This window comes from Chrysemys picta, chromosome 4, assembly GCF_011386835.1.
Source record: "Chrysemys picta bellii isolate R12L10 chromosome 4, ASM1138683v2, whole genome shotgun sequence".
In the NCBI taxonomy this organism is placed as follows: domain Eukaryota; kingdom Metazoa; phylum Chordata; order Testudines; family Emydidae; genus Chrysemys; species Chrysemys picta.
In genome coordinates this window covers 88,281,168-88,295,569 of record NC_088794.1, presented here as the reverse complement: position 1 = coordinate 88,295,569, position 14,402 = coordinate 88,281,168, and the positions used below count along the sequence as shown (strand labels likewise).

General features: G+C 43.2%; 1 protein-coding gene across 1 annotated transcript in view; it reads right to left on the bottom strand.

Annotated features, from left to right (window-relative positions):
• Positions 1-12,771, bottom strand: part of SUSD6 (sushi domain containing 6) — a 117,383-nt gene extending 104,612 nt beyond the window's left edge. The window contains exon 1 of the mRNA XM_005305935.4: positions 12,449-12,771. The gene's annotated coding sequence lies outside the window, so the exon portion shown is untranslated. The remainder of the gene's footprint in view (positions 1-12,448) is intronic.
• Between the last annotated feature and the right edge of the window lie 1,631 nt (positions 12,772-14,402).

Genomic DNA, 14,402 nt, shown 5'->3' with positions numbered 1-14,402 from the left:
TTATTTTAATTTTTCACTAGATTTTTCTCATCTAGATATTTGCCTAGTTTTATAACAAAAACAGGTGAAAAATCAGTGCAAAAAACAATTACAGTAAAAGCTCTTTTATCCGGCACTTCACCAACCAGCAAGCTCTATAAACCTGCATTTCTGATCTGCACTGAAAGTGCAGTTTATAGTGCGGTTGGTGCGGGGCCAGCAGGGGGCTGGGGTGTGGGAGGGGCTGCAGGGTGCACTCTGGGAGGGGGCTTGGGGTGCCGGATATGGGGGGCCGCTCACCTCCAGCAGTTCCCCGTCCCTTCCGCTGCAGTTGGAGGCACGGCCAGGCAGCTCTCTGCAGGCACGTTGCCTCTGTACCTCCTCCCCAAGCACTGACCACACGGCTCCCAGCTCAATGGCCGGGAACCGTGGCCAATGGGAGCTGCAGGGGCGATGCCTGCAGACAAAGGCAGCGTGCCCGCTTGCAGAGCTGCCTGGCCATGCCTCCGCCAGGAGCAGCAAGGACAGGGAGCCACTTGTGGGGAGCAGCTGGAGGCGAGTGCCCTCCCCCATATGACACCCGAAGCCCCCTCCCACACCCTAACCCCCTGCCCCAAGCCCCCTCCCAGACCCAAACTCCCTCCCAGAGCCCATGCCCCACAGGTCCTATCTCGCACCACCACCCCGCACTCCAAACCCCTCCCTCTCAGTTAACCGGCATTTTAAAATTTACTAGCACCCCCCTACCCACAGCATGCCAGTTAAAGCTTTTACTGTAATAATTTTTCTGGGTAAATATCAGGGTTTATTTTGGTGGATGGAAAGACGGGCGGAAAGTATTCAGTAGATTAATGCTTTGAATTCCATTCATCAATGTGGTTTGCTGCAGAACTAAAAACACAATGCCACCTCTGAGTTTAAGAAAACAATACATCTCTAATCCCCAAATAAAACTTTCATTTGAATAAACAGTTTACTGCTGTACACTTAGAACTATTAGCTAGGGTTACCATATTTAAAAAATAAAAAAAGAGGACACTCCATGGGGCCCTGGCCCCACCCCTTTCCCATCCCAAGCTCTGCCCCAACTCCACCCCTTCCCCAAAGCCCCCACCCTAACTCTGCCCCCTCCCCTGAGCGCCCCGCATTCCCCCTCCTCCCTCCCAGCCACGTGAAAAGGGCTGCCCGAGCGCTACTGGCTTCACGGTTTGCCGGGCAGCCCCCAGACCCTGAGCCCCCGGCCGGCGCTTCCCCAGCACAGCTGGAGCCCGAGAGTGGAAGCACCCAGCCGGGGGTGCAGGGTCTGGAGGCTGCCCAGCAAACCGTGAAGCCGGTAGCGCTCGGGCTTCGGGCACCGCCATGCCTCCGGACCCTGCACCCCCGGAGGGGAAGTGCCCGGCCGGGGGCACAGGGTCCAGAGGCATGGGGGTCACCCGAAGCCCATAGCGCTTGGGCAGCTCGGCGCTTACAGAGCCCAGGAGTCAGGGAGCACAGCAGCCCCCAACGCCCGCTCTAAGGTAAGCCAGGGAGTATTTTTCCCGGACATGTTCGGCTTTTTGGAAATTCCCCCCCGGACGGGGGTTTGATTACCAAAAAGCCAGACATGTCCGGGAAAAACCGGACGTATGGTAACCCTATATTAGCCTACAAATATTTATATTTAATAACTGAAACACACTATCTGCAGCTTATACACTCAACTTCATCCTTTTCTTCTGTTTTTTTTTTTTAAAACTTGTAACTACTTCCTTATGTTCTGAAACGTACTCTGATACAGATTTTCGTTTTCTTCCCATTTTAGTGGGTTAAATCTTTAAACCGTTATCTGCTAATAGCTTGAAATGTGTACGCGGTGGGTGAGAGATTCATCACCACGTTCAGATGTGCACGCACTTCAGCGCTTGCGTATATGCCTGTTTGTTTATTGTGTGCATCTTTTAGACTAATATATAGCCTTACTTCAACAGGCAGCTGTGCATATACACACAGACTAATGTATTATTGTAATATTGTATTCTTCTAATAAAACAAGTTATTTTTTATATATTTGAATGACACAAAATTAGGGTGAAAAATCAGAAAAAAAATGAATACTTTTTGTAAAACCCTGGAATTTTTCAATAAAAAAAATTGGTTTAAACTGAAAACAAAGGGGCTTACTTACAGGTAAGGGATTGTTTAGTTGACTCATTTTAAATGTTAAATTACATTCAAAGTGTTCCTCATTGTAGGTCTAGGCTTCAGGTTCCACTGTTGACTGCAAAATGCTGCTATGCGTTTTCTCTTGGGGGCGGGGAGGAAAAAACCCAATAATTGCAGCAAGTTAAAATATCAGTGTGTCTGATCACATTTGTGCACATCCATTCTGTAAAGCCAAGAATTACAATAAAACTTCTATAGGTCTGGTTATGTTGGTGTGGTCTTTTAAAGGGTATTAAAAGTTCAGAACTCTCACCTTCTGTTGTTCACTCTGGCTGCAGCAGGTGGAGGGAGATGACAAGGGAGGGGAGTTACTTTGTTTCATCTACTCACCTACCTGCATTTTTCAGTTACATGTTCCAACACAGCAGGAGATACCACTATACTGAATTCTAAACTTAACATGTCTCTTACCTGAGAACCATTTCTAGTTATAGCTGTCTCCAAAATATTTTTTAAAATTATGTTAAAAAAATTCAGAAGCATCAGCATGACCTAGAAGCACAAGTCCCACTGACAGTCCATGGGATCTGTGTTCCTAAATCACATAGGTGCTTTTGAAAATCTCACCAGAAGACAATGGAGAATCCAACAAGAGATCTAAAAGCTCAAGTTAGAGATATCTAGATGACTGGATGTATTTTCCTCATTTTACAACGGGCTACATAAAAAGCACTAGTGAAGTCAGTACAAACTAAAATTTCAAACAGACAACGACTTTTATACGGCTCAATATACTACACACTGAAACTGAAGTACAATATTTATATTCCAGTTATTTTATTATATTGTAAAAATGAGAACATAAACAATGTTTTCAGCAAATGTGCTGTGACAGTGACTCATGGCCAGAAATGGTTAAACATCCTGCAAAATAACAAACCCTCAAAAGACCACATCCACTCTGATTGAATTGGCCCTGTCACACTGGTTCTTCACTTAAATAAATAAATAAATGGAGATATCCTATCCCCTAGAACTGGAAGGGACCCAGAGAGGTCATAGAGTCCAGCCCCCTGCTTTCACTAGCAGGACCAAGTACTGATTTTGCCCCAGATCCCTAAGTGGCCCCCTCAAGGATTGAACTCACAACCCTGGGTTTAGCAGGCCAATGCTTCTCTTCATGCCTCAATATATTTATGCCTGCATCTGTAACTTTCACTCCATGAATCTGCAGAAGGATCTGCAGATGCATGGAGTGAAAGTTACAGATGCAGGCATGAATATATTATATTTATATATTCATATTCAGTACAATATTCAGGGGGGGGGTTTACCCACGAAAGCTTATGCCCAAATAAATCTGTTAGCCTTTAAGGTGCCACCGGACTCCTTGTTTTTATAAGGGTTAAGAGTGTACATTTCATAAAATGGAACCTATTGCTGAATGAGTAGCAGCAATTGTTACATAAAGTAACTGGGGGACATGAACTATGGAGGTTCATTTTAGATGCAGGCCTGTGCCACAGAATTCAGCCCTCGATTTCAAATTCCCTCAGCAAGTTTTCTGAAGGGGTAAAGAGTAAATCCAGAGGTACATGGAGATATTTAAATAGCAAATATTAAAATGGAAGATTATGGGCTAATGATTTGTAAAATATCATTGAGATTCAAACACTGTTGCAATCTCCCTCCAAAACAGACATTGAAAGGTAAAATTTTCAAGAGCACTTAAGGCCCACCAAAAAGTCAATGGGACTTAAGTGCTCTTGAAAATTTGACCCAAAACTGCTGGACTATACTTCCATTAATTTCAATTGCTTTAAAAAGAAGAGGGGAAAAGAAGAAAAAAATATCCAAATACCTTAGAAAACTTCTAATCATGCAGCACCAAAACATCTATACCTCTTTCAAAACAAGGAGTAAGAGGAACAGACATTTGTTTAACAGTGACTTGCAAAAGGAAAAAAAAAAAATAGGCTTGTGCCTTTTTCATTTCTTTACGATGGATAAAGAAGGCCCAAAGAGCACAACACAAAACCAAAAATCAACAACCTTGCATTCAAAATATAAGTCTTCTCTACCTTGAAAGATCTGATGGCAAACAGGGAACTATTGAAACAGATATATCATAAGAGACAATAGTGAAAAAATGAGCTATGGAGAAGAAGAATTTTTACTCAGACGGTTTAAAAACTTATTTTTGATACTACATATTTAACCCCAATGCCTTTGGAACATTCAAGCACACAAGACGCTTGGTTTTGCTTGAGGACTGATTTGGGGAACACCAGACTTGATGTGACTGAGATTATGGCCACCAGGGTCTCCTTTATTCATCAAGAGCAAGCACAAAGGAAGTAGCCCCTTCCCCATATCTGTTTAAAAGCCTTTGCGGGTCACTTAAGAGGCTTGTGCAATTTTTAATAGGCTCTGCTGAAGTGAAACTAGCGCACAGCCCATGAGGTAATCTCCATTGTAGCCTTGTACTCATTACACAGGCATTAACTTTTGGCAACGCAGATCTTCCACAGTGCTGTTCCAGCAATATCGTGAAGCAGCAGTCCTAGAGTTTCCCGAATGCTCTTGCCTTCTCCTTTCTCTCTTGCGCTATGCCCTTTTTCCAACCTCTCACAAGAGAACAGCTGCTTTGAGGTTCATTTGGTTGTATACCTTTTGTGAAAAGGTCCTATATGTGGCAGATTGATCATAGAGGGTCTATACACTGGTAGATAGAACAGTGTGGAATTTATCCAATGTCAGAGCAGTGCTTGGGCATTTCTTTGTGTTCTCTGCTTTTAAAGAAAAAAATCCCAATCTACTTTGCAGAAAGAATAGTATTTTTGTCTACAAAAGAGTTGCCCCTGAAGTGATGCAACAGTGTGGAAAGACTGTTAAATTTTGAGGCAGATTCTCTTCTTTGAAAAAAACAATATACCCTGAAGCAGCATGGATTGTTAACTAGCCAGTTTAAGTATCTTTCATAGCACGTCAATTTTCTTTTGCTTTTTACCTTTTGTGTTACTGAACACATTTCTTTATCCAGTTTTTCCATTTAAGCAAGCTTCAGGGTACTGGTGTGCTTGTCTAATCTGACATACAACAATCACTTTTTTTTTAAAAGAGGTATTTTGTTTAAGTGGGTTCCACAGTAATGGAAATTCTGACAGCTCTCTCACTATAACTGCATTAGTGCATGCTTTAATTTAATACCTATTTTTCAAAGACTTTCAAAGATGCAAGTCACCAAAGAAAAAAATTCAGAAACTATACTTTGGGGGAAAAAAAAATCAAAGCTCCGACGCTTCATTTATCTGCACATTTAAAATACTGCATACAAACTGCAACAGCTTTCATGGCAAGCCAGTGTGAAACAGTTTAAAACCCTTCAAAGTCACATCACAAAGCACAAATTATCTTGTTGAAAGAGACATAACCCTTACTTTGAGTAGGAACCTCAATGTGCATCCCTGATAGCCTTAATTTTTTTTATGTTGTTGTCCTGTGTTTTTCTCACTGTAGCTGGGAGGTGGGGTTCCCAACAAATATACTCACATTGGTTCAGTTCAAGCTAGTGCACTAAAAAAATCACACTGTGGCTGTCACAGCATTGGCTCAGGCTACTCACCCAAATCCACGCCTGCCTGACCCGCTGGGTCCAATCTCGGGTGATCCACCCAAGCCACCATCAGTGTCGCAACATCCACAAGACTATTTTTTGCACGCTAGCTCCAGCTGAGCTAGCGCAAGTCCATCCACCCATGATGGGCATCGCACCTTCCAGCTGCAATGCAGCCATCCCCTACATCTATGTTACTTACTGCAAAAGAAAGAATATTCTAGTTCAAATTTTCACCATCTATTTACCTTAGCCCCAAAATATGTGAGACACAAAAACAAAAACTAATCTGGTCACTCTCGCTTCCTATTTATATTCAATTTCACTTCCTCGTCCTCCTGCAGTGGTTTAAATGCGGTTTTGTAAACTAAAAAACACAAAAGCAAGAAAGAAACAAGTGATTCAGTGCAAGTGTATAGATGCTCAAACACATTAGGACTTTATAAAACTTAAGATGGGGAGCTAAAACTAGTTAGTCTCTACTTCCTTTATTAGAGATTACATTAAAGTGGTGCACTGCAAGTCCAACTGCCTCTTTAAAAAGCAGACTTTTTCTACCAAGTTTGCAGCCAAGGATAATGTAAACTACAAACTAAGACTGAACAGAGGAGACGGAAGTGGATGTCCTCTGATGTAAAAGTGCTTCCAGAAGCAAATTTCACTTCACTGTGCCCCATCAGCTTTGTCTTGCGTACAAGGTTACGGTCAAAGAGGTGATGGCCAAGTAATACCACTACATTCCACTTATGCACACTTGCATTAGGGAAGAGGATTTACTGCTGGATGGGCTGGTTTCCAGGATAGAAATCCCCCTTGGGGAATGATTGAAGTGGCATGAGACACACTGATCCTTTCTGCAGTGAATACGGTTCTTAGTGCCGTGCTTTGCTTCCAGAGCCTGCCCATCTTTCACACTTGTGAAGTGAAAGGTGCAGGCAAGGAGGAAACGGGGAGGACAAAGAGACATGAGCCATTTCACATCTAACTTCTGAGTCTATGTGTTTTCAGAGAGAGCCCCTTCATTAATACTGCTGCATTGCCACAACAAATCCCATTAATTACAGCTAAACAGGCTAGGCTTCCGCTACCATCTGGCCCTCCTTGGAACTCACACTTCTTAGACAACATGGGGCATCAAGACACACGGTCTGGTATGGAGCAAAGAGGTAAAACTCAAAGCATGTTTAGACTGTTATTGCCAACCAATTTTTGTTACAAGCAATGCTAGTTTATTCTGAAACTACAGCACTATTTGTGTTTGTGAAAATATCCTGTTTGAGGAGTGCAGCACAAAGGCAGATGAACAGCACTACTAACGGCTTCCTGTTTTTACTCACTCTTTTATGCAATCAACAGCGACCAAGTTAGCAGGTTCCACTTCTTGCTGCACAGGCGAGTCTACTTCCTCTAGAAGTAAACTTCACAAAGCTGTTCCCTGCTTAAGAATGATTCCGCAGCTGCTCTGCGCACAAGTCTCCCACTGAAGTCAAAGGGAATTCTACCTGCGAAGTTGCTAGAGTCTCAGAACAAATACTACAGGCCTCGTAAACAGACACAATGAAAAATGAACAAAAACACATGGGATATTTAAGAGTTACTCACCCACCACAAGTTCTAGTACAGCTGCCAGTTATATTAGTATAAATCCAAAGTAATTCCATCTATATCCAGAATTACTTCAAGATTTGAATACGACTGAGACTAGAATTTAACCCTTTATGTTTAAAAAGTGGAACTTGACATTTACAACAAACATTTATTCGGCCAGCCTTGACAATACCCATGAGTTTTTAAATGGATCTGCAGTGTGTGAAAGATCTCCTAAATGACTTACCGGAAGCACCCAGACTGCATTTATTTGGCTAGATGTGGGAATCCGTATAGAGCTTTTCTCCTCACTTTATTATGCTCATATTGTTTTTTTTAAATGTCAATGCCCTGCTGTCACAGGCTGGCTGGTCATTTAAGGGGAGTTGGACCCAACCTCACCTGTGAGCAGTCAATTACTTCCCCAGCTGAGCCTGATCAGCTAGAAACATATTTAAAAGCCAGCAGGTAGGCCAGTCGGGAGAAAGCTGGAGGGAGTAGGACAGTTCCTGCAGTAGACTCTTGGGTAGTGGAAAGAGCTACAGGAAACAAGTTGGCTCCTGCTGTGACAGGCCATTGCTCTCAGGAAAGTGGCCCATAGAGTATTCCCTGCAGGGAATAGATAGGCCCCTGCAGCAGACCCTGGGTTAGGGACCACTGATGTGCTGTTCTAATTGTATATGGAAGAAACAAAGCTAAAGCCCTGAGAAAAAGACCTGAAACAAACTGTGGCAATGGCGTCAGTCCTTTCTGGGTTTAGGGAACAGGCCAGAAGCCTACACCTGCCTTCTCACAAGAACCACAGAGGCCACAGTGATGGATATAGTATAAATAACTAGACAGAGATTTAAGGAGGAATGGTGCAACATGAACAACTACAAACACACACAGAACCCTGGGTTTGTTGATGGATCACACAGCTGAGAAACAGGTTATTAATAGCTTAGTATCTTACTTTTTGGAGAGCTGAAAAGATTCTCAGTGTTAGGGGAAACAGTTAAACACTGGGACTGGATTGCTCATGGGAGACAGAGCCTTTCACTTCTAGATCACCATGCTGAATCCAAGACAAGCTGCTAGTGATCAAAATAGTTCCTATTATCTGGCTGTTCAATGGCCTACATGAAATAAGGCATCAGTCTTAGTCCAGTTCTGAGCCACCATCGCATGCCACAACCGACATTAAACAACATCTGTGCCAGTCTCAGCAGAGAGACAAAGAACTGAATGGCTCATGGAGACTCTCCCTAGAAGTGACCCCCAGGCCAGGGCTGAGTCACACTGATGAGCATGCAAGGGAGGTAGGGGTCACAGTGGAACTTTGTGCTGCAACTGTTCTGTGGTCAGAAAACGTCTGGCTCAGTACCTTTCAACAACACTGAATTAACTTAAAAAAAAATTCGTATAAAAAAATATTTCTAGGGTAGGTTCATTTTGACAGTGGCCTTTTAAATAAAGGTCTCATTTTCCTGGTCATAAACCAGGTTTTCTTCAGTTGGAAGTATTATATAATTGTAGCTCATTTTTAAAGTGCTTTCAGGTATACCTTCTTCCCCAAAAATCCCCCTGACAATTTTCCGGAGATTTAGAAATTGCATTTTCCAATTTTTAAAAAAAAAGTGTTGTTCTCTCCCTTACTGATGTGTAAGAGGCTAATGCAACAGGAAAAAAACTGGCTGTCAAGTGCAGAGTTATTTTTTACTCAAACTTTCAGTTACAGTAATCTTTGACATGAATTGTAACAATATCAGGTTTAAAAAAAACAACAACAGAAGTGTGATTTTTAAGTTACCAGTGTCCCTTTAATCTCATGTATAGCCATACATTATGATGCCACAAAGAATTTTTACCTCTGCATAGATGTGAGTGGAAGAAACAGCGGGTAAGGGAAAGAAAGGGAAAAAAAAGGCAAAAATCTGTTTGTAAATCTGTTTCTAAACTAGTCATCTGAAGGATCAGCCATCAACCGCTAACACAAAACCACATTTATGCTTGTATTACATGCCCCTTAACCTTAGAGAATTGAAGTTGAATATGTAAATCATCTTCTGCTTAGTGGTTTTGTCACCTCTTGATGCACACAGACACACTACAAGTCCCAGCTACAGATGTGGATTGAAGGGAGGAAACCCTCCCCTTTCCGTACACTGCCTGGGCAATTCCTCAGTTGGCTGAGAATAACCATTTCACATCTGCTTTAGCAATGGAGAAAGGAAGCAAGTATTAAAGGTTTTATTATTAAAGAGGAGACAAGGTAATCATCCTCCCAGTTCTGACGCAGGATGCGAGCAGTAAGCTGGTGTCTGATGTCTTTAGCACAGCCTGATAAAAGGGCTGAACAACTGAGAGTAAAGATGCCTTGGAACTGAACCAGAAATTTTGAGCTTATTCTCACTGCATGAAAAATAACAAAAAAGTTAAAAAAAAAAATCTTTAGTAATAAAGAGCTTTTCCCTATTGTTCTTACTGCAACTCTCCTGAACAAACTGCATCTGTCCAAAAAAAAAAAAAAAAAAAAAAAAAAAAACACACGTAGGAATTACTGTGACAAGAGACTCCTGCCAATAGATGCACTATTACACAATAGCACTTATGGGAACACACACAAAAAGCTACTAGGAAGTACGATGAGACAAGTGCTAGGTCCTCTCAGTTTCTCCATTCTTTGCAATTCTAAACACGTCAGAAATGTAGAATGAAAATGTTCTGAAACCTCCCACCCCATGCCACCACCAAATAAAAGCTACACTATAAATAAAAGCCACCCAGTCACAATAATTAAGCCTCCCATAAGAATAAACCCATTCAAAACTATGTATATCTGTTGAGTCCTATTTAAAGGAACACTATCATTCAAAAAAAAAATTTAAACCCAGGAGTCACTAATAATGAGATATTATAACAATCATTTGTTTACTTATGTTATTTACTTTTCTCCATTTCTCTTATTCTGGATACTGAATACGAGTCAGTTTCACTTTTGTTGCAGCTTCTTTCCACCTACTGGTTCTTATATACAAACACAATCTTGCAATAGTTGTTACAAATTCTTTAGGGGATATTTATAACCAACTAAAAACTTGTGACCTACTCGTTATAAACACCACCTAAAACATTAAGCCTAAACTCTGACACTGCTTTATGTTTGTATAGTGCCTAGTACGATGATGCCCTGGCCTCTAGGCACTACTGTAATACAGATAAATACTAGAGAAAGTCCTTGGGCGCCCACCCTAACTGAACTCAAATTTCACATAAGGAGGTAAAAGTTGTCAGATCTGTTCGACCAGATAAATCATTTAAATTAATAAATAATTCAGCTCCTCCATAGCACTTGCCATCAGTAGATCTCAATGCACATCAATAATCTCTACAGAAAACAGAATACCATTTACAGAAATGAGACTTAAAATTGCTATATACATGTACCGATATCTTATTGCCCAAGATAAGGTATTCAAGAGGTCTCCCCCACACTAGAAAGGATTCTGAAAGGCTGAACAGGATAACTTTAGAGATGTTGACTTGTAAGAAAATTAAACTTTAAATTATTATTATTTATATAGCATAGTAAATATAAAGATTGCTTAACCTACACAGCTGTGCTAATTTTTAAACCATTACATAATGGAACTAATCAAAAGTCAACAAAGGCATTAATCATTTTCTTCTATTAAGTGGGCTGTAGCCCACGAAAGCTTATGCTCTAATAAATTTGTTAGTCTCTAAGGTGCCACAAGTACTCCTGTTCTTTTGGCTGATACAGACTAACAGGGCTGCTACTCTGAAACCTGTCACTAGTTGCAGACCTCCATTCCAAAGTCTGTCTACAAAAATTTTAGGGAAGATAAACCAAAGGCAGCAGTTAAGTTTCCCTTAGCAGGGAAGGAAAGTGCGATAGTTGTTTCTGTTGTATGTGGTAAATTAATTACAGACTGTATTAACTAGCAACTAGCAGGCTGACTTGTTAGGAATCAAGATCAACATGCTGTCTGCATTCCATGATTAACAAACAATTCTGATGTCAAGTTTCATGGAAGAGGGGTTTTGTTGCAGCAGAGAGACTCAAGCACTTTTATTCTAGCAATGAACTTTTGATCTCACTTGTTCTTTTCATTAGTTGCTCCCACCCTTTTCTATTTAACAAATTATTTTAAATCTAGCCTCACATAGAGAAACTGGCAGAAAAGAACTAAAGTTAATATTTAGTACCAATACAAACAAGCATTTGTTTTGTTTTGAGGAAGTGGCTAGTTAGCAAGAATATTAAATTCAAATAGGGCAAAAGGCAAACAATTTTTAAAAGAAGTGACAATTTTCAAGAAGGAAACAGCAATGAGACAGAGTTTCAACTTTTTGCAGGAAATACACCATTTCTGAAATATCACCCAAGCAGTCTACTGCTGGAGACACAAAGGAACTAAACCCTACCGAGACCTACAAAGTTTGTTTTGCCAGAGAGCTTTTTCTGTCTCTCTCTACCAATTTCCACTGTAAAAAATAGAAGAAATAGCTTTTCTTTCACAGACGTCAGAGACAGAAAAGATTTATGAGGTCATCTAGTCCATTCCTAGGAGACATTGCAGGATTGGTCTGTCAGACGCTTTGTGCGGGCTAGTTTTAAAAGACTTAAGCAATGGGATTTCCCCATTTTCCCTGAGAGCCTACCCCACAGCCAACGGGGCAAATGTGCGCCTCAGTTATAGTGATGCAACCGCAATGAACTCAGGAAAAGATCCCGCTATCACGTACTCCCCACACCTGGCCCAACTCCTAGTTACACCCCTTGATACCCCTGGGAGCAGATCTGGCACATTTAAGCCGCAGTTCCCCGGGCGCCCTTCCAGCCAGCAGCACTCCCTCTTCAATGACAGCTGAGGCTGGCACATCAGAGCAGGGACTGGGTGGAAGCAGGGCGGTCCCGAGTGGCTAGTGACAGGTCCCGGCGCCCAGGAAGGACCCCGATCCCTAACAAAATGCTTTCGTGCTGCGAGCTCAGAAGGCCGAGGGGCGTGCGGGCAATGGGGAGCCAGCTAGCCCGCCCCCGAGATTGCAGAGCTCACCCCAGCTCCGCGCACGTGCCTGTCCGGGGTTGGCATCGAACCCCCCCCGGAGGCAACTCACCCAGCAGCTCCGTGGCAGGTCACTGGGCGAAGGCAGCCGGCTCCCCTCGCTCCCCCCCGCCTCCGAGGCGCTGGCAGGCTGGGCTGCGGCAAGGCCCGCGTGCCCTTGGCTGTCTCGCTCTGGGAGGGAGGCGGGGAGCAGAGCCTGTCGCAGGGCTCGGGAAATGGAACATTCGCGGCCGCAAACGGATACAAAGTAGCAGAGGAACGTCCCGTCTGCACCAGCGTCTCGCGAGCCGCCGAGAGCGTGAGGCTCCTACTGCCCCCGCCCTCTCTCCACCGGCAGCAGCCGCCCACGTGTCTCCGCCTGCGCTCTCGCGCTAGCTCACCGCGAGCGCCGGCCGGGGAGAAGAGAGAAAGGGGGCGGGGCTGAACCTTAAAGGAGCAGAGCCTGGCCCGTCCCCCCACCCCCAGCGGCACACGGCGGAGAGGCAGGCCCAAGACTGAGCAGGGAACTGCGCGGGCCGGGCCAGCAGCGCCTGTGGGCGGGCGGACACGTGGGAATCCGCCCCGCCCCCCCCAGCGCAGCAGTTCCGCACCCCAGCTTCAGAGGGATGATACCTGCTCAACAGCCATTGCCCAACCTCCACTTAGCACAGCGCCTTCACACAGGAGCGGCACAGGGGTTACCCACGTGTAGGAGCAGGCTACTACTGTCCCCAGTGGCCGGGTATGGCCACACTGCATTGCAAACGCAGCTCTGTGGGACTCGGGCTTGTGGACTGGATGTTTCCAAGCCTGCACTTGAGACTCCACACTGCATCGTAAAGCCAGGTTTACAATGGCTGCACCTGGGTTTACTTTAACAGCCATGAAAACATATCCATACTGCGCTACACAATCCCTTTGACAGGTCCACGGCTTGAGCTGCATCCGTGCTGGAAAATGACAAAGCTTGGACCCAAGTCACAGAGGGACTTAGGTTGTTACCCTGGTTACCCATCCCCCTAGCAAGCACCAAGGCCCTGGGGCTGAGTGCTTGCTGAGCCCAATCAGACTAATTTGTGTGTGAACGGAAGTGGGGTGTGGGCTCAAACCTGAGTTAGAGCCCAGGCATAGCATGCAGAATAGACATACCCTCTGTATTCAGCCTTACACCACTACTGTAAAGCAGCATCAATCCTATTTTAAACAGGTGGAAATGGAGGGTGCTGTTTGGGGGGGGGTTTTGCATTTAGTTTAAGCCTAACTACAACTGGTCAGTTACTTTCTGGTTCTAGTCAGTTTCACTTCTTCCTGCTGTAACCCAGCCTTGAAGGATTTCAGTTTCAAAACACTTCAGAGTATTATTTTAAAATGCTAACCAAGACAAATATTTTTTCTTGACTTTTTACTTCCTAAATTATACAAAAACATTTATACTTATAAGATTTGGTAAAAAATATTTTAATCAAAAGGTTATATCTGGACCTACACTACATCAAAAGAAATAATACTACCCCTTCAGGTTTCAGAGCAGTAGCCGTGTTAGTCTGTATCCGCAAAAAGAACAGGATTACTTGCATCACCTTAGAGACTAACAAATTTATTTGAGCATAAGCTTTCATGGGCTACAGCCCACTTCATCTCAATTGATTGGCCTCTTACAGTTGGTATGGCTACTTCCACCTTTTCATGTTCTCTGTATGTATAAATATCTTCTTGCTGTATGTTCCAGTCTATGCATCCGATGAAGTGGGCTGTAACCCACGAAAGCTCAAATAAATTTGTTAGTCTCTAAGGTGACACAAGTACTCCTGTTCTTTTTACTACCCCTTCAAAAATCCAAGCGAATTTAAACCAAGATTCTTGTCTTGTCAGAGTAACTATCTGTTTTTATTCATGAATTCTAGTTATGTGGATTCTGGGAACAGAGAAATTCAAACAGTGATCACCTTTGTAAATAAGAACATGTCTATGTACTTACAAAATTTAGGTTATTTCCCTGTTGCTGCTTAGTTCAAATAGATCCTGAT